A 20,032-nucleotide genomic window follows, 5' to 3' on the forward strand; every position below is an offset into this window, starting at 1 on the left:
CAATCTAGTACATGACAAATAATAAAGAACTTTATAAATATATAGCTCATATAAGATTTCAGCTTTCTTACCCCGATATGATGCAGGAAATTAGCAGTGAGAAATCAGAGTTCCACTGTACTCAGCACCTCAGACATCATGGCTCTTTTATATGGTTTATATATGTCTTGATTGTTCAATCATGAATTAACAGAGAAGAAATGAGGAAACAAAAATCATTCACTTCTGATTCGTCATAGTTTAGTCTTTTAGCAGACGCCCTCATTGTGTTCGTTACAGCTTACACACATTCAAAGTTGGCTCATATCCCGGTTAAGGTCTTATCAGGATAAGACGTTTAAGGCCTTTCAAATCAAATCAAATTTTATTTGTCACATGCTTTGTAAACAACAGGTGTAGAGAAACAGTGAAATGCTTACTTACAGCCCTTCCCAACAATGCAGAGAGAAAAATAATAACATGAGGAATAAATACACAATGAGTAACGATAACTTGGCTATATACACGGAGTACCAGTACCGACTCACTGTGCAGGGGTACAAGGTAATTGAAGTAGATATGTACAGTACATATACCTGGGGATAAATAAGAATAGATAATAAACAGTAGCAGCAGCGTATGTGATGAGTCAAGAGTTAGTGCAAAAAGGGTCAATGCAGATAGCTATTTGGTTAACTATTTAACTATCTGGACTAACTATTTAGCAGTCTTATGGCTTAGGGGTAGAAGATGTTCAGGGTCCTGTAGGTTCCAGACTTGGTGCATCGGTACCACTTGCCGTTCAGTTGCAGAGAGCACACTATGACTTTGGTGGTTGGGGTCTTTGACAATTGTTTGGGCCTTCCTCTGACACCACCTGGTATAGAGGTCCTGGATACTCACAAGTATCCCTGTATGCACGAATAACAGAATATTCCTAAATTGCCCAGAGACTGCAGAAATATTTTTTCCCGATTTTTTTACATTTCTGACATTAGGTAGGCTGTTAGTAAACTTGTCTATGATTAGATACATGCAGCATCTCTTCTGTCATTACCTGGTGCTCATCTAGAACACTAAATAAAGCCTTGCTCACCAGAATGTCATAAATCAATAGAATTATCATTGCATCATCAACAATCTTGTTCAGTGGTTCAAAACAAATTTGCCCAGGGACCCCACCTAGGCAAACCGGAAACTCAGGGACCCCCATCCTATGTTAACAAAAAAAGTAGCATCTTGTCTTATCAGGTGAATGATAATGGCAAGTAGAAGTAATCAATATTTTTAAATTAATAGATTTGGATGAAACCAAGATTGAACTCTTTGGCCTGAATGTCAAACGTCACTTCTGGAGGTAACCTGGCACCATCCATACGGTGAAGCATGGTGGTGGCAGCATCATGCTGTGGGGATGTTTTTCAGCGGCAGGGACAAGGTGACTAGTCAGGATCGAGGGAAAGATGAATGGAGCAAAGTACAGAGAGCTCCTTGATGAAAACCTGCTCCAGAGCGCTCAGGACCTCAGACTGGGGCGAAGGTTCACCTTCCAACAGGACAACACACGAGTGGCTTCGGGACAAGTCTCTGAATTGCCTTGAGTGGCCCAGCCAGAGCCCGGACTTGGACCCGATCGAACATCTCTGGAGTGACCTGAAAATAGCTGTGCAGCTACGCTCCCCATCCAACCCGACAGAGCTTGAGAGGATCTGCAGAGAAGAATGGGAGAAACTCCCCAAATACAGGTGTGCCAAGCGTGTAGCATTAAACCCAAGAAGACGCGAGGCTGTAATCACTGCCAAAGGTGCTTCAACAAAGTACTGAGTAAAGGGTCTGAATACTTCTGTAAATGTAATAAAAAATATTTTTAAGAAATTTGCAAAATAAAATAACAAATGTTTTTGCTTTGTCATTATGGGTATTGTGTATAGGTTGATGAGGGGGAGATTTAAAAAAAATCCATTTTAGAATAAGGCTTTAACGTTACAAAATGTGGAAAAAGTCAAGGGGTCTGAATACTTTCCGAATGCACTGTATACAGTTCAATATCTTTTGCATGCTTTCTGTCTGGTTTTGGTTGTTTAAGTTGACACTGAAGCAGTTTTTCGATCCCGTACATGACCACATAGACGGCCCGCAAAACAATCTTCTATACAGAAGAAAAATCTGCAATTTCCTCTATATTAAAGAAAACGATTTTGGGAATGAAATAATTTATCTACTTCCTCATAGTTGGATGAACAGGAACAGCTAGCATGCTAACTGTTTCTGTAGACTTCCAGTCATTGCACTAATGCTAGTTAGCATTAACTCGTGAAACTACCTCTAACTTCCTTCATACTGGACGCAGAAACATAAAAATGGTAGATAAAATGTTATTATGTTGCAGCTAGCGATATTAATCAAAGAACGATTTCCCGCCCCAATTTTTTTTAAATCACAGATACCGTGCAGTACCTCCCCGGACCTGTAGTGGGCCGCAGATCCCAGTTTGAAAACCAATGAATTAAATAAATAATTTCTCCGCTCCTGTTCATGAGACAAAATGTAACATTTGGTCTATAATTTTACTGCGAGAAACAGTTCATTCTGCAGGAGTTAACATTCTAATAGGCTACTGTCAGTGTGCAGACTTCAGTTACAACTTTATTACTGTTCCCATCTGAACTTCAAATGAGATACTATGTGAAACAGCCTGCGCAGACCACGAAAAACAACAGTAAACGGGATAAGATGTTTACATGCTACAGTATCCTGTCAGTATCCAGGCATCTTATTCAGGTTTCCCAAAACCGGGATATGATCTCCTGCTATTGTGCCGTTTAGCAAAGCCCTGCACTGTGCCATAGCTGACCCTGGCTTTCAACCCCTCAAGGTGTGTGTGGGGTTCAAGCTTGCTTAACCTACAGTGTGTGATGGGGTGAGTGTGTTTTTGCAGAAACATTTTTATTTATTTTTTTAAATTGGGGGGCTGCAGTAGAACAATATGAATGGAATTACGTTTTTTATGGTGTTTCTTAATTTTGAACACCTGCCCCATCAAAGGTCTGTGCACAGCTTTCACCTGGTCAGTCTGTCATGGAGAGAGCAGGTGTCCTTAATGTTTGGTAAACTCAGTGTAAAATGTACTTTGTTGGGATAGTTCAGGGTTTATGGATTAAGGAAATGTCTTATTTCCTTTATGACTCTTGTCGGGATAGTTCAGGGGTTTCCCCTTACCATGAAATATGAACAACTTCCTTGACATACGTCTCTGGTTCAGTGGAATAAGGAAAATGTTTTATTTACTTTATGACTCATATGGTTTAACATCTTGTCGGGATAGTTCAGCGGCTTTTCCTTACTATGAAAAGTGAACAACTTCATTGACATACCTCCCTGGTTCAGTGGAATAAGGAAGACTAATGATTTAATTTAGTAACATGATTATTTCCAATTTGGGGACTAGTGTGAAAACATATAGATCCTACAATTCACGTGTTTTTATATACCTTGTGAGAGCACACACAGGGCTCCATTGTAACGTTTTCAGTTGGTGGCACAAGCCTATGATTTGGTCACGGCAATATTGTTGCAGGGTCGGGCAACAGAAAGAATGTGTCATCTAATGATCTTATCTAAACTAGTCAAAGTGCTTCATTCTAAGTGTTGGCTGCTTGACTACTAAAATGGTATGATTGAAAAAATGTGTAAATAGCACGTCCTTGCAAGAATGCATGATTCAAGATACTTTGATGTGCAACCTTAGCCAGTGATTGTCAAACCCAAAATGCATGACAGTAGGCCTACAATTCAAAATAGGGTTCCAGAATTGTTCAATATAGTGATTAATTTCTCTACATCGTTTTGGGCACTAATATCACATAAGATAATACAGAAAGCTTGGGACCCTATTTTTGTTCAACATTAACAGTGTTCAAAACAGTGTTTTGCACGCATTCACAGTTTAAAATGTTAAACAATCACTAAGCATGTTCTATCCCGCTTGTCAGAGAGAGTTAAAGTGCACTGTAAATATGCAACAAAACAGCAAGTAGAAACTCTATGGAGTCCAGACGACAGTCTGATTAACCAGCGGGCCAGGTGTAAAAGGTTTGGCAGCCTTATCTATTCATTCAATCAATTGGAATACTAAAGAAGCAATCCACCCTTGATGAGCGATCAATAGGACAATAGAATCTTTCTGAGTCGAGAGCATGTGAGAAGTCTTGAGGGTGTGCGAAAGTGTTATCAAATGTTCCTATTAATATTAGATCAGGTAATCCAAAATGTTATTAGATCAAGTAATCAGCTGTTTTTAAGAATGTAACTAATCCTGGTTACATTTTGTAAGTAATCCGGGCAGATTAGTTACTTCATTTTTATAATTCAATTATGTAATCAGTTACTACCCAACCCTGTACACAGGTATGTTTACATCATACATACCTGTTGTTCAACAAAATTACATACCTAGTTTAACTAAATTCAAATCTTTGTAGTGTTTGCAGTAGTTAATTACTTTTTTGCCATGTAGATGTGTAGCCAACTACTGGAACGACTCAATACATTTTTCTCAACAAAGAAAATAAAAGGGAATTCATGTGTCATGTGAATGAAAGATTCTGTTCCGACAATGAAGTTGACAGGACCACTTTGAAAATGAGAGCATGGAGTTATTGGCCTAGTACATTCAAACTCAATTCTGGACCTCGAAGCCAGTTAAACACACTTCGACTGCATTTTTTCACTGTTCCCATTTAAAATTGGGGACTGGTTTAGACCTGGGACACAAGATGGGTGCTATTAATTATCAGGAAGAATAGAAAATAGTTTAATACACCTGGCCTGGTAGATAAAATGTTTAGCTCTAAAGACTAAAGTTCTGCGTCTCTTTTGAATGTTCAAAAATAACAGGGTCTCTTATTAATCACCAGGTAGTTTTGATGTAGTGAACTACATTTTCAAAGTAACAAGTTAAACCAACTACACTATATATACACAACACTATGTTGACACCCCTTCAAATTAGTGGATTCGGCTATTTCAGTCACACCCTTTGCTGACAGGTGTATAAAATCGTGCAAACAGCCATGCAATCTCCATAGACAAACATTGGCAGTAGAATGACCTTACTGAAGAGCTCAGAGACTTTCAACATGGCACTGTCATAGGATTTACTCCAGTGTCAAGTAATTGGTACCTTGGTAAACTATATTTTCAGAGTAGCGTCCCCAGCACTGCTGGAAAGCAGGTAGTCATAACAGTATATTTGTCATAACAGTATATTTGTAATGAGTGGTCATCATATTCATCATGTTCATTACATCTTATACACGTCAAGTTCTAGTTCAAATGTATATTATCATCATCATCAAGTTGCAGAAAGAAATACTCTACTTCTAAAAAAAAAACAGCTCCAATTTACAGTTACACAATTTACTACTGGTCAGTGGAACTTATCAGTGTCATCAGTATCCTGTATGCAATCTCCTGCCATTGTGACTGACCCCTAAATCTATGTCTGTGTGCTTGTGTGTATTGAAAGCAGGAATCGAAACTCTGTTATCTGAATAAAGAAAGGACAATGAGTTACTGTAAGGTGAACCTTGCACCTGTTTTGCTTTCAAGACAACTGGGAACTCTGGAAAAAAAAACAAGGTTGAATCATGATGACCTCAGTGATCTTCAGGTCGTAGCTCTAGAAAGAGACCCGAGTTCCCGACTTGGATGACGATTCAAAAATGTATTTTCCCAGTCGGAGCTAGTTTTTTCCTGAGTTCCCAGTTGTTTTGAACTCAATGAAGTCAGATTTCCCAGTTCGGAGTTCAAAGTTGTTTTGAGCACGGCAGAAATCATGCTGCATTGACAGCATCGCCAATGTTGAATGTTTATCATTTTAAGCTTGGAAAAACTAAAACAAAAACCGAGATTTGGGACCACACACCAACTCCACCGAATAGCAGGCTAGCAACTGCTTTGTAATGCTTGCAGTTAGCCACTGATTCCTTCCAAACCACACATTGTTGAATTTGTGATTTCCAACTTGATGTGTAATGTTTATGTCCAATGGCCGATGAGCACCGATGCGTTTCATCAATTTCTCTTCATTATTTCTCTTCATATGACAAGGATTAAAAAGGATTTGCCAGTAGATTGTCAACTTGATTCATAACTGCTTGCTAAGATTTTGAAAGTATGATGTTGACATGATCAGTCCAATCAAAGCTATTGTAGATAACGTGATTTGATGTAATTTTATCTGTGGCCAATGACCTTGAGCCTTCTTGGATAGGCACTTTTAATGTAACTCTATGGCAGCACCCAATAGGCTTGAATTTTTTTGCTCTACCCTTAGATTTGACAGTGGCGTAGTGTCCCCATGAATGACAGAACACTGAGCCACTCACGGCGCAACTAGAGAATATTAACAACCCCTATGCTCTGTATTTTCCGCTGGCTGCCCCACCACTACAGAAAGCACTGAGCTAGGCTGAAACACCTGCATTTTGGAGCTGCCTTACTCAAGAAGGCAAAAAAATAGAACATTTTTGTATGGAGGCTTTATTACCTCAATAATTGTGTATTTTATTTTGCATTGTTTTTGCTAACTAATAGGTGACACGTATTAATGCCAAAATAACATGCGAAACAGGAACCCCCCCCCTTCAAAAAAGGCAATAATTTATTTAATTGGGGCTCAAAACATGCCCAGTGGGGCTCAAAACATGCCCTGAATGACGGATCGCCACTGGGTATAATACAACATATTTTTTTTATGACTATTTTTTATTCTTTTACCCCTTTTTCTCTCCAATTTCGTGGTATCCAATTGGTAGTAGTTACTGTCTTGTCTCATCGCTGCAACTCCCGTACGGACTCTGGAGAGGCGAAGGTCGAGAGCCATGTGTCCTCCGAAACACAACCCAACCAAGCTGCACTGCTTCTTGACACAGCGCACATCCAACCCGGAAGCCAGCCGCACCAATGTGTCGGAGGAAACACCGTACACCTAGCGACCTAGTCAGCCTGCACTGCGCCCGGCCCACCACAGGAGTCGCTAGTGCGCGATGAGACAAGGATATCCCTGCCGGCCAAACCCTCCCTAACCCTGACAAAGCTGGGCCAATTGTGCGTTGCCCCATGAGCCTCCCGGTCATGGCCGGCTGCGGGCTCGAACCCAGAATCTCTGGTTGCACATAATACAACTTTTTGGAGAACTTGGCTGACAGTTTTTGGGATGTACTCTCTCCCCTTGTTCCAACCAGTTTAAACCCTCCTCATGTCTATGTCTGCGCCCCTGCGGAAATCGAATTAGCATAAACAAAAATCCCCATCAAAATCCATCAGTTTAAGCTAGAGAGAATTTTTTACATGGACTGCGTCTAAATTCATCACATCCGCCGATGTCACCCTTCAGCATCTAGGGTGAAAGATGGCAGAGCTAGAGCTGTGTTTGTCAGACCATGAGACATCCCAAAAATCGGTCTTCTCACAAAAACGTCTGTAGCTTCCGAAGGGTTTGGCCTGCAAACTATTATGACCCCTCTATGGAAAGATGAGACTATCACAAACATGTGTTTTTCTCTAGGAAGCCTGCAAGCGTCACAAGACTAGTTTAAAGGTAGTGTGGAACCAGTTACAAAAAATGAATGTAAGTATATATGAAGATAGTTTAGTACCTAAAATAAGGGGTTAAATACATGTAAAAACCATATATATAAATAGTTTCCTGATCTTTCTTATATCTCTCAGATATAGGACAGACACTTCAGAACAAACTTTCTTTAGATAATCTGTTCATCCATGTATGATGTTTTCTATGGGCTAAGAGCAGTAAGGCCAAACTCAATGTTTCATCAAATATTTTTGGGGATACCTTAAGGAGTCCTTAAACAATTCCACATGTTAGCTTAGTGTATGCTAGTCATAAGAATGAAAATAATGTGAATGGATTTAGATTTTGTCACCCAAATGGACAGATGGTCAAAGGAAGGAAAGTTGTAGCAATGGGTTACTCACAGCCCCTCGGGGGTGGCCCCCAATGAATCTACTTTTTGGGAGGCAGATGCGATGGCTTGAATCCATTGTGCCACGGAGTTGTATATAGATACTGTTCATTGTGCCGGCGTACAGCATTTCTCCAGTGAACACCTCTGCTTTGTAAAAAAGACTGTTGTCTCTACAAAGCAAGTTCAGAAGACAGAAATATGATAAATATATGATACATTCAATATGTAATTTATACTGATGACCAATCCTTTTGTTTAGCTATTGTGTCAGAATGAGGCCACAGGATGATCCGAAGGGATTGTTACCTTACCTACAACAACAGCACTGGAACATTGTTAATGTGGAAGGCAACCCGTCTGCCTAGGACCACAATTACAGCAGGGTTATTCATATCCTACACTACAAGGGCCAGACTGCTACTGGTTTTCTGTTACATCTAAATAAGTTCCTGATTAGAGGGGAACAATGAAAAATAAAAAGCAGTGGAACTGGCTTCGAGGTCCAGATTTGAATTTGAGGGTCATTGGCTGCATTTACACAGGCAGCCAAATTCTGATCGTTCAAACAATTATAAGCAAAAAAGCTGATCTGATTAAGCAAAAGACCATTTAGTGATACAAATATCAGAATTGGGCTGCCTGTCTAAACGCAGCCTTAGAGTAAAAAATATATATATTTATGAAGCTACATGGATTACACTCAGAGCCACAAATAGTAACTACAAGTATGAAAATTAGTCAACACTTATTGCATGTTATATTCAACATTCAACAGCAAAGTCAAATGAGAAAGGAACATGGGATCAATCTAGTACATGACAAATAATAAAGAACTTTATAAATATATAGCTCATATAAGATTTCAGCTTTCTTACCCCGATATGATGCAGGAAATTAGCAGTGAGAAATCAGAGTTCCACTGTACTCAGCACCTCAGACGTCATGGCTCTTTTATATGGTTTATATATGTCTTGTTTGTTCAATCATGAATTAACAGAGAAGAAATGAGGAAACAAAAATCATTCACTTCTGATTCGTCATAGTTTAGTCTTTTAGCAGCTTCGTTACAGCTTACACACATTCAAAGTTGGCTCATATCCCGGTTAAGGTCTTATCAGGATAAGACGTTTAAGGCCTTTCAAATCAAATCAAATTTTATTTGTCACATGCTTTGTAAACAACAGGTGTAGAGAAACAGTGAAATGCTTACTTACAGCCCTTCCCAACAATGCAGAGAGAAAAATAATAACATGAGGAATAAATACACAATGAGTAACGATAACTTGGCTATATACACGGAGTACCAGTACCGACTCACTGTGCAGGGGTACAAGGTAATTGAAGTAGATATGTACAGTACATATACCTGGGGATAAATAAGAATAGATAATAAACAGTAGCAGCAGCGTATGTGATGAGTCAAGAGTTAGTGCAAAAAGGGTCAATGCAGATAGCTATTTGGTTAACTATTTAACTATCTGGACTAACTATTTAGCAGTCTTATGGCTTAGGGGTAGAAGATGTTCAGGGTCCTGTAGGTTCCAGACTTGGTGCATCGGTACCACTTGCCGTTCAGTTGCAGAGAGCACACTATGACTTTGGTGGTTGGGGTCTTTGACAATTGTTTGGGCCTTCCTCTGACACCACCTGGTATAGAGGTCCTGGATACTCACAAGTATCCCTGTATGCACGAATAACAGAATATTCCTAAATTGCCCAGAGACTGCAGAAATATTTTTTCCCGATTTTTTTACATTTCTGACATTAGGTAGGCTGTTAGTAAACTTGTCTATGATTAGATACATGCAGCATCTCTTCTGTCATTACCTGGTGCTCATCTAGAACACTAAATAAAGCCTTGCTCACCAGAATGTCATAAATCAATAGAATTATCATTGCATCATCAACAATCTTGTTCAGTGGTTCAAAACAAATTTGCCCAGGGACCCCACCTAGGCAAACCGGAAACTCAGGGACCCCCATCCTATGTTAACAAAAAAAGTAGCATCTTGTCTTATCAGGTGAATGATAATGGCAAGTAGAAGTAATCAATATTTTTAAATTAATAGATTTGGATGAAACCAAGATTGAACTCTTTGGCCTGAATGTCAAACGTCACTTCTGGAGGTAACCTGGCACCATCCATACGGTGAAGCATGGTGGTGGCAGCATCATGCTGTGGGGATGTTTTTCAGCGGCAGGGACAAGGTGACTAGTCAGGATCGAGGGAAAGATGAATGGAGCAAAGTACAGAGAGCTCCTTGATGAAAACCTGCTCCAGAGCGCTCAGGACCTCAGACTGGGGCGAAGGTTCACCTTCCAACAGGACAACACACGAGTGGCTTCGGGACAAGTCTCTGAATTGCCTTGAGTGGCCCAGCCAGAGCCCGGACTTGGACCCGATCGAACATCTCTGGAGTGACCTGAAAATAGCTGTGCAGCTACGCTCCCCATCCAACCCGACAGAGCTTGAGAGGATCTGCAGAGAAGAATGGGAGAAACTCCCCAAATACAGGTGTGCCAAGCGTGTAGCATTAAACCCAAGAAGACGCGAGGCTGTAATCACTGCCAAAGGTGCTTCAACAAAGTACTGAGTAAAGGGTCTGAATACTTCTGTAAATGTAATAAAAAATATTTTTAAGAAATTTGCAAAATAAAATAACAAATGTTTTTGCTTTGTCATTATGGGTATTGTGTATAGGTTGATGAGGGGGAGATTTAAAAAAAATCCATTTTAGAATAAGGCTTTAACGTTACAAAATGTGGAAAAAGTCAAGGGGTCTGAATACTTTCCGAATGCACTGTATACAGTTCAATATCTTTTGCATGCTTTCTGTCTGGTTTTGGTTGTTTAAGTTGACACTGAAGCAGTTTTTCGATCCCGTACATGACCACATAGACGGCCCGCAAAACAATCTTCTATACAGAAGAAAAATCTGCAATTTCCTCTATATTAAAGAAAACGATTTTGGGAATGAAATAATTTATCTACTTCCTCATAGTTGGATGAACAGGAACAGCTAGCATGCTAACTGTTTCTGTAGACTTCCAGTCATTGCACTAATGCTAGTTAGCATTAACTCGTGAAACTACCTCTAACTTCCTTCATACTGGACGCAGAAACATAAAAATGGTAGATAAAATGTTATTATGTTGCAGCTAGCGATATTAATCAAAGAACGATTTCCCGCCCCAATTTTTTTTAAATCACAGATACCGTGCAGTACCTCCCCGGACCTGTAGTGGGCCGCAGATCCCAGTTTGAAAACCAATGAATTAAATAAATAATTTCTCCGCTCCTGTTCATGAGACAAAATGTAACATTTGGTCTATAATTTTACTGCGAGAAACAGTTCATTCTGCAGGAGTTAACATTCTAATAGGCTACTGTCAGTGTGCAGACTTCAGTTACAACTTTATTACTGTTCCCATCTGAACTTCAAATGAGATACTATGTGAAACAGCCTGCGCAGACCACGAAAAACAACAGTAAACGGGATAAGATGTTTACATGCTACAGTATCCTGTCAGTATCCAGGCATCTTATTCAGGTTTCCCAAAACCGGGATATGATCTCCTGCTATTGTGCCGTTTAGCAAAGCCCTGCACTGTGCCATAGCTGACCCTGGCTTTCAACCCCTCAAGGTGTGTGTGGGGTTCAAGCTTGCTTAACCTACAGTGTGTGATGGGGTGAGTGTGTTTTTGCAGAAACATTTTTATTTATTTTTTTAAATTGGGGGGCTGCAGTAGAACAATATGAATGGAATTACGTTTTTTATGGTGTTTCTTAATTTTGAACACCTGCCCCATCAAAGGTCTGTGCACAGCTTTCACCTGGTCAGTCTGTCATGGAGAGAGCAGGTGTCCTTAATGTTTGGTAAACTCAGTGTAAAATGTACTTTGTTGGGATAGTTCAGGGTTTATGGATTAAGGAAATGTCTTATTTCCTTTATGACTCTTGTCGGGATAGTTCAGGGGTTTCCCCTTACCATGAAATATGAACAACTTCCTTGACATACGTCTCTGGTTCAGTGGAATAAGGAAAATGTTTTATTTACTTTATGACTCATATGGTTTAACATCTTGTCGGGATAGTTCAGCGGCTTTTCCTTACTATGAAAAGTGAACAACTTCATTGACATACCTCCCTGGTTCAGTGGAATAAGGAAGACTAATGATTTAATTTAGTAACATGATTATTTCCAATTTGGGGACTAGTGTGAAAACATATAGATCCTACAATTCACGTGTTTTTATATACCTTGTGAGAGCACACACAGGGCTCCATTGTAACGTTTTCAGTTGGTGGCACAAGCCTATGATTTGGTCACGGCAATATTGTTGCAGGGTCGGGCAACAGAAAGAATGTGTCATCTAATGATCTTATCTAAACTAGTCAAAGTGCTTCATTCTAAGTGTTGGCTGCTTGACTACTAAAATGGTATGATTGAAAAAATGTGTAAATAGCACGTCCTTGCAAGAATGCATGATTCAAGATACTTTGATGTGCAACCTTAGCCAGTGATTGTCAAACCCAAAATGCATGACAGTAGGCCTACAATTCAAAATAGGGTTCCAGAATTGTTCAATATAGTGATTAATTTCTCTACATCGTTTTGGGCACTAATATCACATAAGATAATACAGAAAGCTTGGGACCCTATTTTTGTTCAACATTAACAGTGTTCAAAACAGTGTTTTGCACGCATTCACAGTTTAAAATGTTAAACAATCACTAAGCATGTTCTATCCCGCTTGTCAGAGAGAGTTAAAGTGCACTGTAAATATGCAACAAAACAGCAAGTAGAAACTCTATGGAGTCCAGACGACAGTCTGATTAACCAGCGGGCCAGGTGTAAAAGGTTTGGCAGCCTTATCTATTCATTCAATCAATTGGAATACTAAAGAAGCAATCCACCCTTGATGAGCGATCAATAGGACAATAGAATCTTTCTGAGTCGAGAGCATGTGAGAAGTCTTGAGGGTGTGCGAAAGTGTTATCAAATGTTCCTATTAATATTAGATCAGGTAATCCAAAATGTTATTAGATCAAGTAATCAGCTGTTTTTAAGAATGTAACTAATCCTGGTTACATTTTGTAAGTAATCCGGGCAGATTAGTTACTTCATTTTTATAATTCAATTATGTAATCAGTTACTACCCAACCCTGTACACAGGTATGTTTACATCATACATACCTGTTGTTCAACAAAATTACATACCTAGTTTAACTAAATTCAAATCTTTGTAGTGTTTGCAGTAGTTAATTACTTTTTTGCCATGTAGATGTGTAGCCAACTACTGGAACGACTCAATACATTTTTCTCAACAAAGAAAATAAAAGGGAATTCATGTGTCATGTGAATGAAAGATTCTGTTCCGACAATGAAGTTGACAGGACCACTTTGAAAATGAGAGCATGGAGTTATTGGCCTAGTACATTCAAACTCAATTCTGGACCTCGAAGCCAGTTAAACACACTTCGACTGCATTTTTTCACTGTTCCCATTTAAAATTGGGGACTGGTTTAGACCTGGGACACAAGATGGGTGCTATTAATTATCAGGAAGAATAGAAAATAGTTTAATACACCTGGCCTGGTAGATAAAATGTTTAGCTCTAAAGACTAAAGTTCTGCGTCTCTTTTGAATGTTCAAAAATAACAGGGTCTCTTATTAATCACCAGGTAGTTTTGATGTAGTGAACTACATTTTCAAAGTAACAAGTTAAACCAACTACACTATATATACACAACACTATGTTGACACCCCTTCAAATTAGTGGATTCGGCTATTTCAGTCACACCCTTTGCTGACAGGTGTATAAAATCGTGCAAACAGCCATGCAATCTCCATAGACAAACATTGGCAGTAGAATGACCTTACTGAAGAGCTCAGAGACTTTCAACATGGCACTGTCATAGGATTTACTCCAGTGTCAAGTAATTGGTACCTTGGTAAACTATATTTTCAGAGTAGCGTCCCCAGCACTGCTGGAAAGCAGGTAGTCATAACAGTATATTTGTCATAACAGTATATTTGTAATGAGTGGTCATCATATTCATCATGTTCATTACATCTTATACACGTCAAGTTCTAGTTCAAATGTATATTATCATCATCATCAAGTTGCAGAAAGAAATACTCTACTTCTAAAAAAAAAACAGCTCCAATTTACAGTTACACAATTTACTACTGGTCAGTGGAACTTATCAGTGTCATCAGTATCCTGTATGCAATCTCCTGCCATTGTGACTGACCCCTAAATCTATGTCTGTGTGCTTGTGTGTATTGAAAGCAGGAATCGAAACTCTGTTATCTGAATAAAGAAAGGACAATGAGTTACTGTAAGGTGAACCTTGCACCTGTTTTGCTTTCAAGACAACTGGGAACTCTGGAAAAAAAAACAAGGTTGAATCATGATGACCTCAGTGATCTTCAGGTCGTAGCTCTAGAAAGAGACCCGAGTTCCCGACTTGGATGACGATTCAAAAATGTATTTTCCCAGTCGGAGCTAGTTTTTTCCTGAGTTCCCAGTTGTTTTGAACTCAATGAAGTCAGATTTCCCAGTTCGGAGTTCAAAGTTGTTTTGAGCACGGCAGAAATCATGCTGCATTGACAGCATCGCCAATGTTGAATGTTTATCATTTTAAGCTTGGAAAAACTAAAACAAAAACCGAGATTTGGGACCACACACCAACTCCACCGAATAGCAGGCTAGCAACTGCTTTGTAATGCTTGCAGTTAGCCACTGATTCCTTCCAAACCACACATTGTTGAATTTGTGATTTCCAACTTGATGTGTAATGTTTATGTCCAATGGCCGATGAGCACCGATGCGTTTCATCAATTTCTCTTCATTATTTCTCTTCATATGACAAGGATTAAAAAGGATTTGCCAGTAGATTGTCAACTTGATTCATAACTGCTTGCTAAGATTTTGAAAGTATGATGTTGACATGATCAGTCCAATCAAAGCTATTGTAGATAACGTGATTTGATGTAATTTTATCTGTGGCCAATGACCTTGAGCCTTCTTGGATAGGCACTTTTAATGTAACTCTATGGCAGCACCCAATAGGCTTGAATTTTTTTGCTCTACCCTTAGATTTGACAGTGGCGTAGTGTCCCCATGAATGACAGAACACTGAGCCACTCACGGCGCAACTAGAGAATATTAACAACCCCTATGCTCTGTATTTTCCGCTGGCTGCCCCACCACTACAGAAAGCACTGAGCTAGGCTGAAACACCTGCATTTTGGAGCTGCCTTACTCAAGAAGGCAAAAAAATAGAACATTTTTGTATGGAGGCTTTATTACCTCAATAATTGTGTATTTTATTTTGCATTGTTTTTGCTAACTAATAGGTGACACGTATTAATGCCAAAATAACATGCGAAACAGGAACCCCTTCAAAAAAAGCAATAATTTATTTAATTGGGGCTCAAAACATGCCCAGTGGGGCTCATAACATGCCCTGAATGACGGATCGCCACTGGGTATAATACAACATATTTTTTTTATGACTATTTTTTATTCTTTTACCCCTTTTTCTCTCCAATTTCGTGGTATCCAATTGGTAGTAGTTACTGTCTTGTCTCATCGCTGCAACTCCCGTACGGACTCTGGAGAGGCGAAGGTCGAGAGCCATGTGTCCTCCGAAACACAACCCAACCAAGCTGCACTGCTTCTTGACACAGCGCACATCCAACCCGGAAGCCAGCCGCACCAATGTGTCGGAGGAAACACCGTACACCTAGCGACCTAGTCAGCCTGCACTGCGCCCGGCCCACCACAGGAGTCGCTAGTGCGCGATGAGACAAGGATATCCCTGCCGGCCAAACCCTCCCTAACCCTGACAAAGCTGGGCCAATTGTGCGTTGCCCCATGAGCCTCCCGGTCATGGCCGGCTGCGGGCTCGAACCCAGAATCTCTGGTTGCACATAATACAACTTTTTGGAGAACTTGGCTGACAGTTTTTGGGATGTACTCTCTCCCCTTGTTCCAACCAGTTTAAACCCTCCTCATGTCTATGTCTGCGCCCCTGCGGAAATCGAATTAGCATAAACAAAAATCCCCATCAAAATCCATCAGTTTAAGCTAGAGAGAATTTTTTACATGGACTGCGTCTAAATTCATCACATCCGCCGATGTCACCCTTCAGCATCTAGGGTGAAAGATGGCAGAGCTAGAGCTGTGTTTGTCAGACCATGAGACATCCCAAAAATCGGTCTTCTCACAAAAACGTCTGTAGCTTCCGAAGGGTTTGGCCTGCAAACTATTATGACCCCTCTATGGAAAGATGAGACTATCACAAACATGTGTTTTTCTCTAGGAAGCCTGCAAGCGTCACAAGACTAGTTTAAAGGTAGTGTGGAACCAGTTACAAAAAATGAATGTAAGTATATATGAAGATAGTTTAGTACCTAAAATAAGGGGTTAAATACATGTAAAAACCATATATATAAATAGTTTCCTGATCTTTCTTATATCTCTCAGATATAGGACAGACACTTCAGAACAAACTTTCTTTAGATAATCTGTTCATCCATGTATGATGTTTTCTATGGGCTAAGAGCAGTAAGGCCAAACTCAATGTTTCATCAAATATTTTTGGGGATACCTTAAGGAGTCCTTAAACAATTCCACATGTTAGCTTAGTGTATGCTAGTCATAAGAATGAAAATAATGTGAATGGATTTAGATTTTGTCACCCAAATGGACAGATGGTCAAAGGAAGGAAAGTTGTAACAATGGGTTACTCACAGCCCCTCGGGGGTGGCCCCCAATGAATCTACTTTTTGGGAGGCAGATGCGATGGCTTGAATCCATTGTGCCACGGAGTTGTATATAGATACTGTTCATTGTGCCGGCGTACAGCATTTCTCCAGTGAACACCTCTGCTTTGTAAAAAAGACTGTTGTCTCTACAAAGCAAGTTCAGAAGACAGAAATATGATAAATATATGATACATTCAATATGTAATTTATACTGATGACCAATCCTTTTGTTTAGCTATTGTGTCAGAATGAGGCCACAGGATGATCCGAAGGGATTGTTACCTTACCTACAACAACAGCACTGGAACATTGTTAATGTGGAAGGCAACCCGTCTGCCTAGGACCACAATTACAGCAGGGTTATTCATATCCTACACTACAAGGGCCAGACTGCTACTGGTTTTCTGTTACATCTAAATAAGTTCCTGATTAGAGGGGAACAATGAAAAATAAAAAGCAGTGGAACTGGCTTCGAGGTCCAGATTTGAATTTGAGGGTCATTGGCTGCATTTACACAGGCAGCCAAATTCTGATCGTTCAAACAATTATAAGCAAAAAAGCTGATCTGATTAAGCAAAAGACCATTTAGTGATACAAATATCAGAATTGGGCTGCCTGTCTAAACGCAGCCTTAGAGTAAAAAATATATATATTTATGAAGCTACATGGATTACACTCAGAGCCACAAATAGTAACTACAAGTATGAAAATTAGTCAACACTTATTGCATGTTATATTCAACATTCAACAGCAAAGTCAAATGAGAAAGGAACATGGGATCAATCTAGTACATGACAAATAATAAAGAACTTTATAAATATATAGCTCATATAAGATTTCAGCTTTCTTACCCCGATATGATGCAGGAAATTAGCAGTGAGAAATCAGAGTTCCACTGTACTCAGCACCTCAGACATCATGGCTCTTTTATATGGTTTATATATGTCTTGTTTGTTCAATCATGAATTAACAGAGAAGAAATGAGGAAACAAAAATCATTCACTTCTGATTCGTCATAGTTTAGTCTTTTAGCAGCTTCGTTACAGCTTACACACATTCAAAGTTGGCTCATATCCCGGTTAAGGTCTTATCAGGATAAGACGTTTAAGGCCTTTCAAATCAAATCAAATTTTATTTGTCACATGCTTTGTAAACAACAGGTGTAGAGAAACAGTGAAATGCTTACTTACAGCCCTTCCCAACAATGCAGAGAGAAAAATAATAACATGAGGAATAAATACACAATGAGTAACGATAACTTGGCTATATACACGGAGTACCAGTACCGACTCACTGTGCAGGGGTACAAGGTAATTGAAGTAGATATGTACAGTACATATACCTGGGGATAAATAAGAATAGATAATAAACAGTAGCAGCAGCGTATGTGATGAGTCAAGAGTTAGTGCAAAAAGGGTCAATGCAGATAGCTATTTGGTTAACTATTTAACTATCTGGACTAACTATTTAGCAGTCTTATGGCTTAGGGGTAGAAGATGTTCAGGGTCCTGTAGGTTCCAGACTTGGTGCATCGGTACCACTTGCCGTTCAGTTGCAGAGAGCACACTATGACTTTGGTGGTTGGGGTCTTTGACAATTGTTTGGGCCTTCCTCTGACACCACCTGGTATAGAGGTCCTGGATACTCACAAGTATCCCTGTATGCACGAATAACAGAATATTCCTAAATTGCCCAGAGACTGCAGAAATATTTTTTCCCGATTTTTTTACATTTCTGACATTAGGTAGGCTGTTAGTAAACTTGTCTATGATTAGATACATGCAGCATCTCTTCTGTCATTACCTGGTGCTCATCTAGAACACTAAATAAAGCCTTGCTCACCAGAATGTCATAAATCAATAGAATTATCATTGCATCATCAACAATCTTGTTCAGTGGTTCAAAACAAATTTGCCCAGGGACCCCACCTAGGCAAACCGGAAACTCAGGGACCCCCATCCTATGTTAACAAAAAAAGTAGCATCTTGTCTTATCAGGTGAATGATAATGGCAAGTAGAAGTAATCAATATTTTTAAATTAATAGATTTGGATGAAACCAAGATTGAACTCTTTGGCCTGAATGTCAAACGTCACTTCTGGAGGTAACCTGGCACCATCCATACGGTGAAGCATGGTGGTGGCAGCATCATGCTGTGGGGATGTTTTTCAGCGGCAGGGACAAGGTGACTAGTCAGGATCGAGGGAAAGATGAATGGAGCAAAGTACAGAGAGCTCCTTGATGAAAACCTGCTCCAGAGCGCTCAGGACCTCAGACTGGGGCGAAGGTTCACCTTCCAACAGGACAACACACGAGTGGCTTCGGGACAAGTCTCTGAATTGCCTTGAGTGGCCCAGCCAGAGCCTGGACTTGGACCCGATCGAACATCTCTGGAGTGACCTGAAAATAGCTGTGCAGCTACGCTCCCCATCCAACCCGACAGAGCTTGAGAGGATCTGCAGAGAAGAATGGGAGAAACTCCCCAAATACAGGTGTGCCAAGCGTGTAGCGTTAAACCCAAGAAGACGCGAGGCTGTAATCACTGCCAAAGGTGCTTCAACAAAGTACTGAGTAAAGGGTCTGAATACTTATGTAAATGTAATAAAAAATATTTTTAAGAAATTTGCAAAATAAAATAAAAAATGTTTTTGCTTTGTCATTATGGGTATTGTGTATAGGTTGATGAGGGGGAGATTTAAACAAAAATCCATTTTAGAATAAGGCTTTAACGTTACAAAATGTGGAAAAAGTCAAGGGGTCTGAATACTTTCCGAATGCACTGTATACAGTTCAATATCTTTTGCATGCTTTCTGTCTGGTTTTGGTTGTTTAAGTTGACACTGAAGCAGTTTTTCGATCCCGTACATGACCACATAGACGGCCCGCAAAACAATCTTCTATACAGAAGAAAAATCTGCAATTTCCTCTATATTAAAGAAAACGATTTTGGGAATGAAATAATGTATCTACTTCCTCATAGTTGGATGAACAGGAACAGCTAGCATGCTAACTGTTTCTGTAGACTTCCAGTCATTGCACTAATGCTAGTTAGCATTAACTCGTGAAACTACCTCTAACTTCCTTCATACTGGACGCAGAAACATAAAAATGGTAGATAAAATGTTATTATGTTGCAGCTAGCGATATTAATCAAAGAACGATTTCCCGCCCCAATTTTTTTTAAATCACAGATACCGTGCAGTACCTCCCCGGACCTGTAGTGGGCCGCAGATCCCAGTTTGAAAACCAATGAATTAAATAAATAATTTCTCCGCTCCTGTTC

Source organism: Salmo salar, chromosome 04, assembly GCF_965601325.2.
Source record: "Salmo salar chromosome 04, fSalSal1, whole genome shotgun sequence".
Taxonomy (NCBI): Eukaryota; Metazoa; Chordata; class Actinopteri; order Salmoniformes; family Salmonidae; genus Salmo; species Salmo salar.